The sequence below is a fragment of the Sciurus vulgaris genome (assembly GCF_902686455.1).
Source record: "Sciurus vulgaris genome assembly, chromosome: 7".
Classification (NCBI taxonomy): Eukaryota; Metazoa; Chordata; class Mammalia; order Rodentia; family Sciuridae; genus Sciurus; species Sciurus vulgaris.
The window spans coordinates 98,374,701-98,394,968 of record NC_136467.1 but is presented as its reverse complement, the minus strand read 5'-3'; positions in this window follow the sequence as shown (position 1 = coordinate 98,394,968).

Sequence of the window (20,268 nt, the reverse complement as noted above, 5' to 3'; positions counted from 1 at the left end):
TATTCATCCCAAACTCTTCACTTTAGAGTTTTGTCTGGTTTTACTTTCAGCCCCAAAGACCTTAAGTATTTTGAAGTGGTAAAATGACTGATTTGATATTAAGACAAGCTAACAAGTTATAAATAAAAATGTAATTCTTGCTTATTTTTTTTTTTTTAAAGAGTGTTTTTTATGGAGAACGGAAGTCCTAAGCTGATAGAACCTTTCTTGGAAAATTCAGTAGCAAGCATTTTTCAGATTATAGGAAGGGAATCAAACTTTTTTAAAAATCACTTAATAAAGACCATCTTTAAAGGCAACATTGAAAAAGGGTTTAAATAAAGACTAAGACCCTCCAACAAATAGTGGAAACATCGTTGAAGATATTTCAAACCTACCTATGAAGATATGGTAGATCAGAACAGGCACAAAAAACAGCATGAGATCTACATTTTGCATATCTGAAAGAAAGCAATAAATGATACCGTGCTTTTTGGAACACTTTCCAAAAAGTATTCCATTGCACACCCTCCCAAAAGGAGAGTACAGTACAATATATAAACTTCACACTTGTAATCCATATACAAAATGTTGAAGGGTCAAGACCTGGCTATTATCCATATCAAGACCTGACTATAAATATTAGAGCTCTTTGCATATAAAGAAAAATTAACTTGTGGTTGTAGTACCAAAGTTAATGCAATATATAGGTGGCTCACATACAATTCTTTTTTTTTTTTTTTTTTTTTTCTGATTACTGGGGATTGAACACTCAGGGACACTTGGCCACCAAGCCATATCTCCACCCCTATTTTGTGTTTTATTTAATGACAGGGTCTCACTGAATTGCTTAGTGACTCACTTTTTGCTGAGGCTGCCTTGGAACTCACTCATCCTCATGCCTCAGCCTCCGGAGCTGCTGGGATTACAGGCATGTGCCACTGCACCCAACTAATTTGTTCTTTTTAATAGAATATTACTTATACAATTCTTGAAAAGATCTACATTCCTGATGAAAATAGCAGTGTGAAAATACATCACAAGTTTTATTTCTCAACCACTTGATGGAATTGAGAGTGGGAAGTAAATAAGTTCGAAGTTTATCTCCAACAAATGTATATGAAACTAGACTAAACTTCTTGACACTAACTTCTAAAAAAAACCAGAGGTTTATAAAAAAAGGAAACAGACTGGAGAGGCTCTTCAATCCGTTCCTACCTCCCAGGAACTTAACTGGAAGAAGACAAAATTCTTTGGCTCTGTTCTGCAATACCTCTAAAATAAGGTATTATAAAACTTCAAAAATTGACTTTTTTTATTGGATAACAGTCAATTTGGATGTCTAGCATCTGAACCCACTTTCTGCTTTAAAGAAATTTTAAATGAGTGAGATCCGTTCATGGTCTGTCCTGTAGAGTATAAAGACTTAGTAGCTCCTTTGCCCATCCCCTGAGAGCCAAAGTGCTCTCATCAGCAGCTATGAGTAGGAATGTGACGTCTGATAGAGGAACATTTAGACTTTTTTATAGACATCAATGTAGGAGAGATGTATTGCTATGTGGCAATAAATTTGCAGAAGTGTGGAAATAAATACTTAGGGACTTTTTTGCTGTGGCCAAAATACCTGACAAGAACAACTTAGAGGGGGAAGAGTTTATTTTGACTCAAAGTTTCAGAGGTCTTGATCCACAGTCAGTCAGCTCCATTGGTCAGGGTCTGAGCTAAGGCAGAAAATCATGGCAAAAGGGCATGGCAGAGGAAAGCTGCTCATTTTATGACAGCCAGGAAGCAGAGAGAGAGGGAGGAAGGAACCAAGAAGAGGAGAAGTCCTTCTAGGTCATGCCCCTAATAATCTTCCTCCAACAAGATCCCATCTCCCAGGAATCCTTCCAACTATTGATCAATCCAGAGCCATCATGATCAAATCATTGCCCAAAAGCCTCAACTCTGAACATAACTCATTGATAACAATGCTTTCAACACATGAACTTTAGGGGGAACCTTTCAGATCCAAACTACAAAAAGGGGTAACAAAGTCAAAAAGCATTGCAATGTGTATCTAATCACATCAATGATCAAACCAGTAGCAAATGTCCAACTGGCAAATGGTTGAACACCAAGGAGACTGATGGTGCATTAGCATCTTGTCCATGCCTTGCCTCCCTGGATTCCCACCTGAATCTGGTCCTATGACAATTCTGTGTATAATCTGAATCACTGAATACCCTTAGAAAAAATTTATGTTCTCCTATGTTACCCAATGAGTTTCTATATTTGCAGACAAGAGATCCCAATATGAAATAACAAAATTCAGTCAAACAAAAATAAGAACTTAAGTTTTCAGAAACAATGCTACAATTCAACAATTCATTTAAATTAAATTAGTTGAATTTTCAAGTTAAATTCAAATTAAATACATTCATAACAATTTTAAAAAATATATTAACTACCTACTAAGATATGTAAGTAGTATAGTATTTATATAAAGCAATGTCTTATATGTTATTATTGGATTTTTTTGTATGAATTATTTTTATAATGGTGTCTGGAAGAGTATCAATCTCCTATTAGTGATTACTTTCAGGTATACGATTTCAGTTGATTGAAGGACCTCTTCTTGTACTTTTCAATATTGCTCAAACATTATAAAATGCATTTATTCTATGATATGACTAATGAAATTATTCTACTAAGAAGTTAGAATCTAAGATTTACAGGATTTAAAACAAGTAATGTTTATTAAAGTTCTGTTTTCCTCTAAGAAAAGCTAAGGCAAGGTGTCTGTGACTGAATGGCAACATGAAAAAGGCACTGAACCAAGATGCAGAACTTATTTAGATTATGACTATTTGTCCTTGGAATATAGATTGCCTTTATTGACTCTGTATTTTTTGTCTGGAAAATGAAGTAATCTGACTAAGCAATCTCTTAGTTCTTACATTTATGAAACTCTATGACTGAAGGTTAGAATTAGTTATATAATCATACAACTTCTATACATATTCATATTTTCTATATATAACTTCTATATATATCTGATAAGAACACCTTTAAGTCAATGGTGCATGTTCTTTTTGGCCTTCTGCACAAAAGTTTTAGGAATAATTAACACATTTTTCTATGCAGTAGACTCCATATTTGATCTCTAGGCTCTTGATAACTCCAGTTTCAATCAGATTTAATGAAATACTCAAAGGGAAAAAAAAAAGATTCACTCTCCTAGTTTTCTTTACCAAGTTCTTTTAGAGTTTTATAGAAATCACCCCTTACTTTGCAAAAACAAAAGACATATAGAACTTAATATAGTTCTTAATATGACAGCACAGCTTTAAGTACCTTACCACATATTTGCTCATTTCATCTTGGTAATATTATCATTTCCTTTCTATAAATGGAAAAATTGTACAAATTCACAGTTACTAAGCTATGAACTACAAATTTAAACTCAAGCCATTATTCTGAATATTTCTTCATGATTCTGAAAATATTTCTTTTACACTCCACAACACTCCTCTAAATTAATAGCTACAAGTTTTCTTCCAGTCACCATTATTGAGCATTCATGTGTTAGACACTAGAGATTCAAAGACATGTATTTCCTAACTCTTTTATCAAATTCCTGGAAGTATATTGCTTATGTCCTCTTTGAAGATTATCTTTTTCTTTTGCTATTATACTGAAATAAACCTTTAAAATGCTGCTGTTTATTTCATATAAAGTTATTCACAGCTCATCAATATGTTTTGCAACTGTTCAGCAATGTAGGTTTTCTCTTAAATCAGCTGTATTTGATTTGCCTCTCTGTACATACTATGCTCCTGTTATACTCATAAAGTCTTTCATTGTTTCCACACCTGTCAACCACATCCTTGGAACTTAAGGAAATCTCTGTGACCAGCATATCCCCTGTACCTCCCTACAGTGGAACTGGTACATGCATGTTTTTTTTCCCACTTTCAATTGATGTCTTACTCATTAAAGCAGTTTTTACATTTGTTTAAGTGTAAAGGTTCTTGTGCTTATATTTGAAAATATGGTCTAGTTGGGTATGGGAGATAACTAGTGACTAGAAATACTACAACTCTTCAAATTTTAGTTTATGCTTTATTCATAATAGTTAAGAGAAGTTTTTATATTAAGAACAATGTGGAATGATTACATCGATCTGATGAATATATCCATCTTCTCCCTTATTTGTTTGTGGTAAAATTTACTCTCTTAGCTATTTTGAAATATGTAACATATTATTATTGGCTATATTCAAATCCTAAAATAGTTTTTTTCTACTCAAAAACATCTACTACAACTGACTACCAATATATTAAAACCATCTATTATTTCAACAACTTTATGACCTAGAAAGTACTTTACAAACTTCATATGATATCAAATTTGATTAGCTATTGAGAACTTTGAATTCTTATGTGTGTAGCTAAATGGATGGAGATATAAATATATGTCCATAATGTTCATTTTTAAAGCCTAGGCTTTTATCTTTAATATCAGTTTAATTATAAGTAGATTAAATCATTAAACATTCAATCGCTAATTAAAATATGTTCCTTTGATTTTATCATATACTATTATTGTATATATAACTTTATATTGACTTATGTCCTCACACCAGTAAGATGCTAACCAGAATTCTCAGTAATATGGTCAGTGAGTAAAATTTCAATGCACCATTTGTAAAACCTACTCACTAGAAATTTTATTTATTTTTTACTATTCATCTAAAAATAACATATAGACCTAACATAATAAGATTACATATTTGCTCTTATGTTACTGTGTGAATTCTGTAGACTCCATTTTGATATTTAAATTTCATTTAGGCATAGATTAATTAATGAAAATACTTCCAGATACTGTTTTTCTTGAATCATCACTAGTTATGACATCACTTGTTATCCAAAATTATCCTTTGAACTTCTCAAATGCAACATAAGCCCCCATCAGTTGAAAAATAAGATAATTTGCTTTTCAAAAATAAAGGTTATTAAATAGACAGTTTTTTATATTATGTAATAGAAAAATGTCAAAGTTTGAAGTTATGTGTTTCAATAATAACAATAGTTCTACTTACCTGAGCTAGCCTAACATTTAAAAAACAGCAAAAAGGGTACAAAAGTACCCTTTGGTAAGACTATCTGTAAGACATGTTAGTTGTACAGAAATAGCAAGTGCCTCAATTTAAATAACATGAGCTATACATAAGAATCATGTTATGCTGTGTGATATTGAGACTTAAGAATGTGAATTTTTAAAATATCACAAAATGGGAAAGGGAAGAAAAGAAGTTCATTGGATTTGACAAAGAGGAATGAAGGGAAGTGAGTGAGGATGGGAATAGGAAAGAGAGCAGAATTAATTGGACATAACTTTCTTATATTCATGTATGAATACACCACGAGAGAAACTCCATATCATGTAAGAGCACAATAATGAGATCCTAATTAGAATAAGTTATACTCCATGTATGTATATGTGTACTTTGCCAAAAGACACTCTACTGTCATGTACATCTAAAAAGAATAAAAAAGAAATAACCATATATATAATATACGATATATATTATATTATATATATAATATGTACTATTTTATTCCAAAAGAGAAACTTTTGTTGAGAAAGTACAAAAATTTTGACTCATTTAATGAGTTAAATTCAGATATTTATTATACACATATAGAGGTTCTCTCTTTGAATGTTATGTTGGTTTTAAGACAATTAAAAGAGAAAGTATCAATTTTAAATGGGTGATAAATGGATGCATTTATTGATCCATAGTTAGTTGTAGCTATAATTTCATTCCAAGATTTCCAAGTCTAGCCCAACACCACAAAGCACATACCAGACAATACATAGATTTCACAGTCCAACACCAAAGCCTTTCACCTCACCCCAGATACTGACACCACCTTCATGCACAGAAAACTTTCTCATACTGCATGATCTTTATTCCTTCTTACAGTATATCCCCTCCTATTTGCATTCCCTGTTCAACCTAGTCAAGTTCTAAAAATCCTCTCTGGATCAAGAGGATTTCCCCAGTTCAGATACTTTGCTCAGCCTCCTCTGAAGGGTTTTAGTCTTGTCTGTTCAAGAAGGGGAAGGGAAGAGAAGAGGAGAAGAAATAAGAAGAGCTACTAACATTGCTTTTAGAATTATTGTTTTTGATTAATATAATATTTAAGTTCATCTGTGAAAGTTAATAAATGTTTTGTTTCTAAAGTAGGCAAGTGTTATGGTTTGGATATCAGGTGTCCCGCAAAGAGTTATGTGTTGAAGGTTTTTTTCTCAATGCAGCAATGTTCAAGAGTTGGGGCTTTTGAATAGTGATTACACTGTGACCTAATCAATGAATTTACTTCTTGAGGGGTTCGTGACTGAATGGATTATTGGGAGGTGGGGCAATTATAGGAGGTCAATCCTAATTGGAGGGGATGGGTTCTTCGAGTCATGCCGTTGGGGACTATATCTTGTCCCTAACCCTTTTTGTTTTTTGCTATTTTCCGGTTGCCATGAGCTAAGCAGCTTTCCTCTGCCAAACCCTCCTGCCATGATGTTCTGCCTTACCACAGCCCCGCAGCAATGGAGCCAGCTGACCATAGACTGAAACCTCAGGAGCTAAAAAAATTTGATTTATTTCCACTAAGTTGATTTGCTCAGGTGCAGGGAGGAGGGCAGTGAACATTCCTAATATACCATGTTTTCCCTTAATGTTTAGATTCTTAAATTCTTTTGAGTCGTTCTAGCAAGAGTCTTCCTTACCCCTGATGTTTCCTCTTAACAATTTTACATTAAATACCCCAACCTGTTCTTTGATTATAAACACCCACTTTTTCTTGGAGTTAATCCTTCTCCCCTACTACAAGATCCTACCACAGTGCTCCCTATACCATCACTATGACCTTTCTTGAATAAAGTCTGTCTATTTCTTTAAAGAGTTAAAAGTGCCATTCATCATTTTTCCTTTAACATCAATCATTAGTACCACTGCACAGGAAGGATATCAGTGAATTTTTGTGTTTGGTAAAACTTTTGAGCCTAAGAGACATGCAGTCAGGTTTTAAAACACAAGAAGTGCCCATGGAAAGAAATAATCCATAGGAAAACCATTAAGGAAAACTTTTAAAAGAAGTGATGTTGTCCCTATACAACTCAGGTATTAAGACTCTTCAAATAACTCCTGAGGGAGATGTAGATATTAAGTATTTTTAAAATTCTTACCAAACTAAATTATAAATGCTTTAGGCATTTATTTAGCTTGGTCAGATACAATACTTGAGCAATAAAAAAACTTCAGATGATGTCAGTAAATATTTATTTACTTTGTTATGCTGCTGTGGGAATATCAGAATATTTGCAATCTCAAATTACAATTTCAAATTAGTATAAATGGGTTTAACAGTTGAAGTTTTCAAAGACACTGGAAAATGTCAGGCATCAAGTCTTCATCCTCTGTTCCTTCCTGATTACCAGACCTTGTAATTTGTAGTTAGGTTTAGACATACTATCTGGATCTATCATCCATTTCCCCATCTTAATTATCCAGCCCAAAACTGAGATAATGATTTCTTTATAAATGCCTAGAAATTTTTACTTGAAGGTTCTATTTGAAATTTGATTTTCATTTGATTAGTTAAGGTTGAACACCATTAATGTGGCCTCCATACTGGCCCACTGGTGTAGGGTCAACATCTTTAGCTGCTAAAGCACTTTAGTTAATGGAAACTGAACTATGAATGCTTTCCAAATTAATTCTAATTCTCAAACAGATCAACTGCTTTTCTCTGTATATACTATCATTATATTTTCCTAACCTCACTAGTGATAAACTTAAAGTAGAATTTCTTAAAGGATAGGACTACTGCTTGGTATGTGTCAGCCAATAATAGAACACATCTAAGCTACCTGTTTCCTTCCCACAACCCTCAATCATAGGTAGAGAGACTTTCTTAATAACAGAACCACTTGGGTGTCTGAGGGCAACTTCCTGAGATAATGTGCAATGAGTTATTCTTGGAATGAAGCAGCAATGGCCTGGCCTCTTTCCAGGGGACAAACTCAATAGCAGAATTAGACCTTGCTTGTCCTTTGAGATGCCCTGAAAGTCCTCACCACAGAAATATTTCCTGCCTTTTGTGGCAAGGGTTTTCACCTTCAATCACAGATTACTTAGCCAATATATCCTTTGCTTTGTACCTTCAGAATTTTATTTGTTTCTCATATTTTTTAAACAAGTCTATTTTCATCATTTTGCCAAAGATATCTGAATCGCCTTTGATTACTGTCATGCACACAAGACAGATACCTCATCTAGTGTGTCTAGCAAGAACATTGGGACAAGCATATTAGTTGCATTAAATGGTTGGATTATATATCACCTTACCAGAATGTACTTATACTTAAAATTCTTATAATCTTCTTATAATCCCAGTCAATAAAAAATACTAATATAATTAGCAATGGAACCTATTTGGAAGGTTAGAATCCCTAAATTGTTAAAACTTTGCAGATTTGTATTAGTTATCTATTGCTGCATAAATATAACTAAAATTTAGTGACAAGATAATAAGCATTTATTATTTCACATCTGTAGGTTAGACTACAAGATAATAAATGTTTAGCTGGGTCCTTTGGATCATTGTCTCTCACAGCTACCATTAGGTGCCATCCAGAACATAAATCTCAAGGCTAGACTGAAGGAGGATCTACCTTCAAGTTCACTCATAGGACTATACAGATATCAGGTCTTCACTGGCTCTTGATCAGAAACACTCCATCTTTGCCAGTGAAGTCTCTACACCACGGGGCTACTTGCAACATGGCAAATTCCTTCCCCTGAAGGGAGAGGAAAGAGAGAGAAGACAAGCCAGTCAAGGTCTTTTATAACCTTATCTTGGAAGTGATGGTCCATCATGATTGCCAGATTCTATTTGCTAGACACCATCCAGTAGAGCCAGTCTACAAAGCAAGGGCAGAGAATTGAATAAGGACACAAATACCAGGAAGCAAGGTCAATGGAAGTCATTTTAGACCACAGGATTGCTGCCTAATTTCTTTTTCATCATTCATTGAATAAATAGTTCCTGAGAAACTTCCATGGGCCCAGCTTTGTTGGCACTGAGGAAGTAAAAGTAGATGAGACAGATACAGTTTTGTCATAAAGGAGATTTAAGAGCAGGAAAAAAGGATAACTAAATTGCACAATCTTTAAAAATAATACATTTTACAAGGAAAATATTTTTAAATATACCCTGAGATATATTGCTTCTGGATAAACCAGTTTATTACCACTTTAAGGGACACAGAACAAAGAATAAAAGCATCACCAGGCATGAAATCTTTGTTTCCCAAAGTTTTTGGAGGAGACAGAGGGGATGATGAGGGTCAAACACTGTACTTTTGACCTTACTCTAAACCAAAACTGCAATGCAGTGAGGAATACATGAAACAAGTATAGATATTTAGAACAAGTGTGGACCAGAGGATTTTGTTTCTGTATTTTTTTTAGCAGAGATTAGGGAAATTTTAAGGTACTCTGTGAGAAGTTCTGTGCCCAATATAATGCCAGTCAGACAGTAGTGGGGAAATGGCCTAATGATAAGACAAATTAATAGCAAACATATATCAATATTTAGTTTTCCAAGAGTCAATTGGCAAGGTAACCATAGAAAAAGTTGAAGTACAAATTTTCTTTTGTACAAATACCACAAGAAAGGTCTTAGATGAATACTGGAGTCTAGAGAACTTCATGAACCATCCAAGAGATCAGTAGTACAGAGAGTAATGGAAAGATTAACTCAGAGACTTAGATCTGACTATTTGTTGAGTAAAAGCAAAGGTGTGCAGTGATTCAGGGTCTAAAGGACACATATTGTCAGGAGGCTGTGGGAAGGAATTCATTGGATAGCCCAGAGACCAACAAAAGTATCAAGGAATAAAGCCAGCAGCTAAGACATCAAGTCGGAGATCATTCTGGGTAAGGCCAGTGGAGAACCAACAAGTCTCGAAAGCCCTTGGGTTTCTATATCATAATCCTCTGGCATATGGGAGGATCTGTATTTTAGATCTCTGATGAGAAATGGAAGTGACAGGAAGGATCTGCCAGCTGTCTTTTTGCAAACAGCATATAATATTCCTATTCAATAAGCCACTACATTTACAAAAGTTTTTAACTTCAGGTAGATCATTCACGTTTTTAGGAATTGCCATCTAGCTGATTATATTAAAATTTTAAAACAGGATTCAATGACCAGCATAACATAAACAGTTAAAAGCAAGCTAGGATTGAAACAAGAAAAGTTATGGTAAGAAGAATAAGAAGAATTGCATTCCAGGTTGAAAATTTGCATTTTTGTGCTGTTCCTGAGGTATACTGGCAATAGAGAAAATGTATATATTTCATTGGTTTTTTCTTTGAATAACTACAAACTCAAATTCTATAATTTGCATGAAGGTTAAATACATTCTGATTTCACTATATTTTTCTAAAAAGAATTGACAGATGTCTTAATAAAATATAACAGATGGTTTAGAGACAAAGAAGCATCATCAATTTCTGTGTACAGTTTAAAAATTATACAAAACATCTGTAGACTAGTAATGAGTCTTACTATTTTTCCATTTCATGCATAATACTGTTTGAAAATACATAATTAAATGTGCATTTTGTTAATGAAATCTTCTGACTCAGTCATTAAAATAAACTTTTTCATTTTCAAAATGTTATACTCACATTTGTTAATCTGCTGTTTCATTTATCTTAGATTTGAAAACACAATTAGTGTATATTGATCCACTTGATAAACAAATGGCCCTTTTTGGGAGTTGTAATCTTCCAGCTGGTAATGCCAGCTTCCCACTGAAACATTGATTTTTTTCTAATTGATAGATAACAGTATATGTTTTTATCATGTACAGAACAATGTTTAGAATTATGTATACATCATGGAGTGGGTAAATTTATCTAATTCACAGATACATTATTTCATATTATTATCATTTTTATAGTATATCTTGTAGTGAGAGCAGACAACATCCACTTTCCTTTTTGCAAGAATAGAATACATCATCAACTATTGTCATTCTACAGTACAAGAGATCCTTTGAAATTTATTCCTTCTGTCTACCAATAATCATATATAATTTGACCAATGTATCCCCATCCTCCCCTGTCCCCTAACTACTCCAGCTTTTGGTAACCACCATTATACTACCTAATTATATGAGATCAACTTGTTTAGATTTCACAAGTGAGATAATGAGACATCAAAAAAGACATATAGCTGGGTGCGGTGGCACACACCTATAGTCCCAAGGGCTCAGGAGGCTGAGGCAGGAGGATTCCAAGTTCAAAGTCAGACTCTGCGACTTAACTAGACTCTAAGAAACTTAGTGAGACCCTATCTAAAATTTTTTTAAAATATTGATTTGCTAGGGATGAAGCTCAGTGGTAAAGTGCCTCTGAGGTCAATCACTGATATCAAAACAGAAAGAAAAGAAAAGAAGAAAAGAGAAAGAGAAGAAAGAGAGAGAAAAAAGAAAGAAAGAGAATGAAAGAAAGAAAGAAAAGAAAGAAAGAAAGAAAGAAAGGAAAGAAAGAAAGAATGAACGAACAGAGGGAGGGAGGGAAGAAGGGAGGGAGGACAAAAGAGAAAGAAGAAAGAAAGAAAGAATGATGACCAACTTACATATAAAAAAATAATGCTTATCACTAATTATCAGGGAAATGCAAATTAAAAACACATGAGATATGAGATGTCAGCTCACTTCAGTAATAATAGCTTTTTATCAAAAAGACTAAAGAATTCTGGCCAAAATATATTCTTTTCTTCTGTTTATGTATGAATATGTAACAAAAAAATTGCATGATTATGTAAAACTAGAATGCACCAACAAAAATGTGGAAAAAAATACAAAGATACAAGTGTTTGTGAAGATATGAAGAAAAAGTAAATCTTGTATGCTATTGATGGAAATGTAAACTAGTATAGCCATTAAAAACAATAGTATGAAAGTTCCTCAAAATAATTAAAAATAGAACTACCATATGATCTTGGGATCATATTGGGATCACTTGATTCGAATACTGAGCATATATTCAAAGGAAATGAAATCTACATGCCCAAGGATCCTCATTTCACTACAGCATTATTCACAACAGCCAAGATGTGGAATCAACTTCAATGACCAACAAAGGATGAATGGGTAAAGAAAATGTGGTACACATACCATAGAGTGCTCTTCAATCTTAAAAATAAAAGAAGGAAACCTTGTCCCTCATAACAATATGGGTGAACCTGAGATACATTATATTAATTGAAGTAAGTCAGGCACAGACATAAAAGTATTGCACAATCCATTTGTGTGTAAAATTTTAAAAAGCTCATAGGAGCAGAGAGTAGAACAATGATTTTCAAGCACTGAGGTGTAGGTTTGGAGAGATTGGAGAGGTGTTGGTTAAAAGATATAAAATTTTTGGTAAAAAAAAAAAAACAAATTCAAGCACTCTATTATATAACATGGTAACTAAGTTAAAATCAATGTATTGGTTACTTCGAAATTAAGAAAGTAGGTTTTAAATGTTCTCGTCGCCAAAAAATGATGTGTGAGTTAATGCATATGTGAATTATCTTGATTTAGTCATCATGTTGTACCCCACAAATATATATAATTGTTATGATACTTTAATGGTAGAAAAGGAGACAATAGTTAAATAGCTAGCTAGACAACTTGTTACATTTTTAATGATTGACAGTTTTTAAAATAGTATTTAACATAAGGTTTTGATTTATCCAATTTGATTTATCACATAGCATCAGGACAACCAAATACTTTAGACATTTTATAAGTTGTATTTTTCTTTAGATTTGTATGAGTAGTACTAATTTTGCTACACAACTAATAATTTTAATTGTATTTGCCCATTGTATAAGTGATTATAGAATTTTTATTTTTTAAATTTTTATTATCAGTATGTATGATACTGATAGTATGTATGTGTGTATGTATGTATGTATGTATTGTGGTACTGGGAATTGAACTGAGTGGCACTTTCCCACTGAACTACATCCCCAGACCTTTTCATTTATTTATTTCGTTTTGACACAGGGTCTTGCTTAGGGCCTTGCTAAGTTGCTGAGGTTGGCCTCAAATTTTCAATCCTCCTGCCTCAGCCTTTGTGTTCAGCTAGATTTTTAATTTTTATTGAAATTAGTTATGTAAATTTTAATCAAAATTACTTTACTGATAGATATAACTAAACCACAGCCATTTATCTCTACTTCAGTGGGTTTTTTATTTTCTTGAGAAAATCCACTTAAGGTTTTCAAAGCACTTAAATTTTGAGATAGCAAGACTCTCACATTCTAAATAGCTTTCTGTTTGTGTTTCTTTTTCTTTCTTCATAACTCATTTTTGGAAATCTGAATTAGTATTTCAAACTCAAACTACAAGCTATAAATTATGCTAGAAAACATAAATTTCCTTCCAGAATAAAAATTTTAACTTTTTAAATGTTGTATACTTAGAAAAGATTAGAATTGTAACATAGGTTTGTAAAAGCAATTATTTGTATATAAAGCTAAGTATATTATATTTTTGAAGTGATATTCTTGCTTCTTTTAAAAATAATAATATTTTTGTAATGAAATAATATATGGCTGGAATTTTTATGAGAAGTTTTAAAACTGTAAATTAAATTTCATTAATAGGTATGGGGCTAATCAGAGTACCTCTTTTTTAGTGTGATTCTATAGCTTATTGGTTAGGGAATATGCCCTTTTTCTCTCCGTTGTATAGGTTGTTCTAAAATCATTCATGACATTCTCATACTATACTTACAGGTCTGTAGAATCTGTAGTGATGCCAACTTTCTTTGGTACTCTCTCCTCTCCAGGACTCTGTGGATTGAACTCCAGACACCCTTGTCTCTCTGGGCCCTGAATTCTATCTCCTCAATTCAGGTTGACCCCTCCACTCTATACAAACTAAATGTGAAAGCCTAGATTGCTTAACTAAAAATTTGAAAAAAAGAGATGTCCACCCAAAATTGCACAAAACATTTTTCAGTTCAAGGAACAGATACTCCAACTTAAATAAATTACATTAAAGCTTGGAAGGAAAAAAGAACCTAACTAATCAATTCCACAAGATAAGTACAACATGGATCCAAAAACTATATAAGAATAACTAAATAAAACAACCAATCACATCTCTTTATTTAGGTGTAAATATATTAAATGAAATGCTTTAAAACTAAGTTCAAATTGTATTAAGTAAATAATATATCATGTTCAAGCTGGATTTATTCAGAAAAGCATGGAAATTCCCCAACAGAAGTCTATCAGTGCAGTTCTAAATGAAAAGACAAAGGAAGCATATTGTACAAATGTGGTGTAAATGTTAATAAACATTTTAAACATGTGGCTGATTTCTTGAAGGAAAATTGCACAAAAAATTTCAAGTTTCAAGTTGAAGCATAAATCAAATCCTTACCTCAGTAATCCTAAGTAAATTGGGACTATATATGTACCCGAGAGTCTGGGATTTTTGGTTCCCTTAGGAATGAATTGAATCCACAGATCTCTGTGCATAAAGTCAGCAATAAAAGAGGGTACACTGCACCAGACGTGCTCAATAATATGTTAATAGTGAATGAGAAACAAACGAGTAAAAATTCTATCTTGAACCTTAGAAGATCTCAGAGGAATGTATCACCTAGAAAAAGTACTGTGTTCTGATCTTCACAAACTTGCTATACTGGTCAGAAATGTTTATAAATATAGGAACTATATCATGTAGAGCATCATAAACCATTTTAGGGACTATTGACTTCAATCTAATGACAAAGGCAAGACATGAAATTTTTGATGAAGTGATCAGGTTTGCAACTTGGAAAATTAACACCTCAAAACATGTGTATCAAATATATGCAGAGTTCACAGTATGTATAAGCTGAGCACTTAGGGTATTGAAGTAATCTGGGTGGAAGAGGAAAGGCATGTGGATAATGTAATTGTAATTATAGACAAGTAGACATACCAATATTAAGGAAGGACAGGGGAAAGTCTTAAGAATTGGATTTAATGAGATAAGGAGAGGGAAAATGAGGATCAAAGATTGTCCTAAAGTTTCTAAAATGTGATGTTGTTATTGAGGTAGGAAGAATGGAAAAGGTTTGGAGGAGAAGGTGCAGTTTTGTACATGATAATTTTAAGGTATCATAAAATTTCTCTTATACTACTCAAGAGAGTATCCAGTGAACAGTGAATATGAACCTGAGCACGAGTTGAAAGCATAAATCACTTGCCTGGTGATGACTGAACTTGCAGATATCAATGATATTACCTGAGAAAAAAGTCCTAAGACCAAGTCTTCAGAATTTTGAATCTTATCCAAAGAGAGGAGATTGAGTTTGCAAAAAACACCAATAATCAGGATGATTGATTGTTATTGAAAAGTCCAGGAAGAATAATATTTTAAACATGTATTGGAGCTAGTGACTTAGTGACATGAGTAAGGTTTTTGTCTATAGACTGATGAAGACAAAAATCATATTCAATGGAGTTTAAAAGGCAAAAACATAGTAAGAGACACAAATTTGGTAATAGTACTGTCTTTGGAGAGAAAAGCCAAATGGCTGAGAAATTAAGAATGTGAAAGTATTATTTTTTACCACATGCTTTTTACACTGCTTCAAATTTGTGTCCGTCTCTTCTATTCAAAAAATAGACAAACGTGGAAAATTTCAGTAAATGGTAAAATGTAGAAATGTTTGCTTTTATTAAATTGCCAATCTTTCAAACCAATGGATTACAAGGATGGTAGCAGGTCCTTAAATGTGAATACTAAAGGTCACTCTCATATCGTATTATAGCCTTTTAAAGAAATCTGCTGTGAGTAATGCAGAATTGTTAGCAGTTCTCATTGACTTGCTTTTTTCTTTTTCTGACACTGTGGACAGAAATCAGTTATGTCCTAACCTCCATGAGCTCATTATAGATCTGTGGCTACACATACTCATACTGAACCTGCAATAAATTTGCAACACGTCAATGTGATGAGGGATAGATTCACTTGAATCAGATAACTTCTAATAAGGCATAACTGTATGATGTTTTATATTGTCAATAGAATCTGTCCTCACACCACCTGCTATTCAGCTATTGCAGTAGGCGTAATAAGTGGCACATACCTTTGGAACAATTAAATGCACAATGATAGCATACACATTGCCAGGCACCCCCAACTCTGACCTAAACCAAGCCTTCAAACATGCATTCCTTCCATCTCAGTAGTTCTTATGCTCTGTTGGTAGCACCATTCTTTATCCATGTTCCTGTTCTGTACAATCCTCTTCCCAGTGCAAACAATCCCCTTCCCATGCCTCCACTCCACGGCCCACAGACCAACAGTTAATTCTTCAGTGTGCAGAACTCCTCTCTCAGGGACTTCAGAAAATAAGGAAAGTCTGAATTTTAATTCCAGGATGGAGCAAATTCTATTCCCCTCTGAGATCTGTGTCTTCTGTCTCTATAGCTCATCTCTTTCAATTCATTTCCTGCCACTTAAAAAGAAGCCATCATCTTTTCTACATGCCAGGAAACTTTCCTTAGGTAATTTTCTACATTCTCCTTACTCTGGCTTAAAGGACCACAAACTTTTATTCTTTCAAAATTCTGGCCTTTGAAAAAGAAATCTTCACCTTCAAACTAGTTGTTTCTGGCTCTTAAGAACTATATTTGAAAACCAAGCTACCTATAACTTTTTTATTCCTTTTCTATGACTGTATCTCTTTTTCCTCAGACAAAGAATGCCTCATCTTCAATAAACACGGAGCTGAAGAGCAGTATGGATTACTGAATTTTTCTTTAAGAATGCAGTATTCCAAAAGTACTCTTCCACTATTATACTAAAAAAGGAATGGAAACAGCCATATTTTGAAATTTGCTTCTTATATTTTGATACCATGTCAGCTTGCCAGATGTAAACTCTTTGTCCTTTATGTGTATTATACTTTTTCATGTTTTTATAGAAGTAAAACAGGGTTATTACCATGAATTAGGAACAATTATAGTACAGAGCTATACTTTCTTCTACTCATTACCAAAAACTAATACTGCAGATATATTACTGAAATTATTGATTGCATATTACCAAATCCATTTGATTAAGCATCTTTAAAATCTTATTTTTAAATGCAGCAAGTGAAACTAATAAAATAGTCTGATAATTATGCAAATCATTTCAATTAACTATCTACACATACAACCTAAGTGTTCCCTGAATGTTTTACTGTAATGTGTGTACACGTTATTACTGCATTTACAAGCAGGTGTTTGTATTGGCTTTTATTATGACTATCTACTTTGGAAATCCATTAAAACAAAAACTATACATCACAGAAATGTGTCTCCAAGTGGATCTCTTTGTGCTCAATTCCAGAAGGTCTTGGAAGCCACTGGATACAGACTATCTCCTCTCATTTTTATTGGAGATTCTTCAATTTTTATCTTAACCCCCCTACTTAGCTGACTATTAAAAACACACAGTGGTGCACTTATTTTATAAAGAATATAAGAACTCCAACTACCTGTCAAGGATATAACTTCAAAAGCTCTGTCACTAAATAGAAAGCTTTCAAAAGCTCAGTAGAGAGAAACGGAGTTAATGGATATTCAATTCGTTATTTCAGCAATATAGCAGGAAGGATTTGCAATTTATTCATTCTTTAGATAATTCAAAATCTATCTGAGAAATAGATAGATCATCAGAGAGCCACATACCTGAGTCCCATTACTTTTGTTCTTCTCTGTTTCTATAAGTGTGTTTTTGTGCTTTGGTGTCATGCCACCAACCTGTATTAGAAAATTGCCCTATGAAACATGTCACCTAGCTTATAATAAAACTGAATTTCAGTATTAAGAATAATCACATATATATTAAGAAAACAGTTTGCTTTTATCTTATAACTCTGAAATTTAAAGTTTGTAGTCTGTCTCGCTCTGCTTTTCCCTCTCTCTCTTACACACACACACACACACACACACACACACACACTCACACACACCTGTCGACAGTTTAATGTCACATTTCTACTTCACTCTTGAGAATATAAGTACTAATCTAAATAACGAACTGCTTATATGGTTTTCTTCCTGATAAATTTCCCTTTGTCTTTCATTTCCTAGACTTATTTTATCTCCAGTTGATAAAATGATTTTATCTTCAATTGGTTTATCTTTATAATATGCTTTAAAACTTTGCTTATAAAACAAAAAATAAATATAAGTATTTCTATATTAATGTTTTTAACTCACATTTTCCAAATTATAATTTATCATGTCCTCTTTTTTTCCATGCTAGGGCTTGCACTTGCTCTCAGACACAAAAATCACAATGTAGGATAAAGGGGGCAAGATGGTGGGTTAGAGTGAGACGTTTCTCCTAGCTTGGCTACCCAGAACTTCAGCAGCAGGAATACTGCTTCTCCTTCATGCTTAGAGTGAAAAATCCTGAGATGAGAGTGAAAAATCACAGATTTGACTGAACCTCGCAAATCTGTGGAAAGTCAGAAACTGGGAGCATTTCCCTACTGGGGGAACACAGGTTGGGAAGGCTGGAGAGAACTCAGCTATCTCCAACCCTGCGAGTCCCAAGACTCATGGGGACTGACAGTGCAGGTCTGGAAGTTGGATAGGTGGGTGTGAGGGTACTTGACTCTCAGCTTGCCCAGCCAGTCACTCTGGCACCCACTATGTTCCTGGGGCCCACCCAGGTCAACAATGACTGGGTCTGACACCAGTCCAGTATCCAATACCCTCCTTGGTCTGGCACCACCAGGTTTCCCCATCCCCTGAGTCCACTGGGTTCAGCACCTGCAATCCCCAGTACCTAACCCCCTAAACCCTGACTCAGCCTGGCCCAGTGCTCCACCTATTAGGCTGCAACTTCACTGCCTGCCCATAGGTAAATGTGCCAGGTTGCCTCTTTGCTGCCAGATCTACTTGACCTGGCACACAGCTTTGCTGCCAGGCCCACAGGATGCATCACCCCACCCCGATTCATCTGGCCCACACCAGCTAGGCCCACCAAAGAATGGCCTTACACTTTGCCACCCAGTTGCAGGTCAGCTTGCCTGGCATACCACTTCACCACCCGGCCTACCTGACCCAGCCAACATCCTCACCTCCCAAACTGCCCAACTCATCACTTCACTGTCTGGCCCACCTCGGTTGGGCCAACTGGGCCCACCCAACAGGCCACTGCACCACCTGCCCCAGCCAGTGACCTTGCCACATAGCCTGATCTAATCTCCCAAGAAGGAAAATTGGGAAGTGTTAAGCTCCAAACTTCTACTCAGTAAGCAATCTAATAAACAGGAAAGACCCAACAGCTCACTGCCCATTCTCCCATTCAATTCACACCTCAAGAAGAAACAAAGAGAAAATCAGTCAGTCACAGACAGTGAACAGTGACTATTTTGTCCACCATAGTGGAAACATCTCCTTAATTTCTTAACATTTCACCAAGATTTTTTTTCTGTTGTTTAATTTTGCTTTTTGTTTTTGTTTTTCTATGTTGGGTTTTTGTTTTATTTCAATGTATACTTATTGATTCAAGGGTTTCTATGCATATCCATATTTGTTTCTCTCTCCTCATTTTTTCATGCTCTGTATTTTGAGGTTTAGGATTTTTGATCAACATATTTTGATTTTGTTTTGTATCATATTTGCCACTACTCTATCTCATTTGTTTCTCTCTTTTTCCTATTGCTGACAGCCAAATTCCATTCTCTCTCTCTTTTATATTCTTTTATTTTCCTTGCCCTTTATCTTTATCCTAACATATCCTAAGTTACCACTGCATCTGCCCTATTCACCCTTTGAAATTGCAAAGAATTTATACACTCCTATATGTTCTTCTTTCCTCATTCTCAACTCTATCCTTAACACCTCTCGACACAAACCGATGTACGTAACATCTGCCTCTACCACCAATACCACAAAAATTAATACAGCAGAAGTGATAAAAATACCTATTATTTGATTTTAAGCCAATCATAATTCATGAATATTTACTGCTTTTACCAATGAAAATTGGTGATTGTACTATTTCTATATATTGTACCAATGAACACTGTAAATATCAAAATAGGAACTAAGTACCTGGTCTATGTTATATATTGTTTGCACAGATAATTACTAACTTTGGGCTTTCTGCTCAATCTGTGAGGTACTAGTAACATAGAGGGACATTGTATAATTTTAAGGTAGAAAT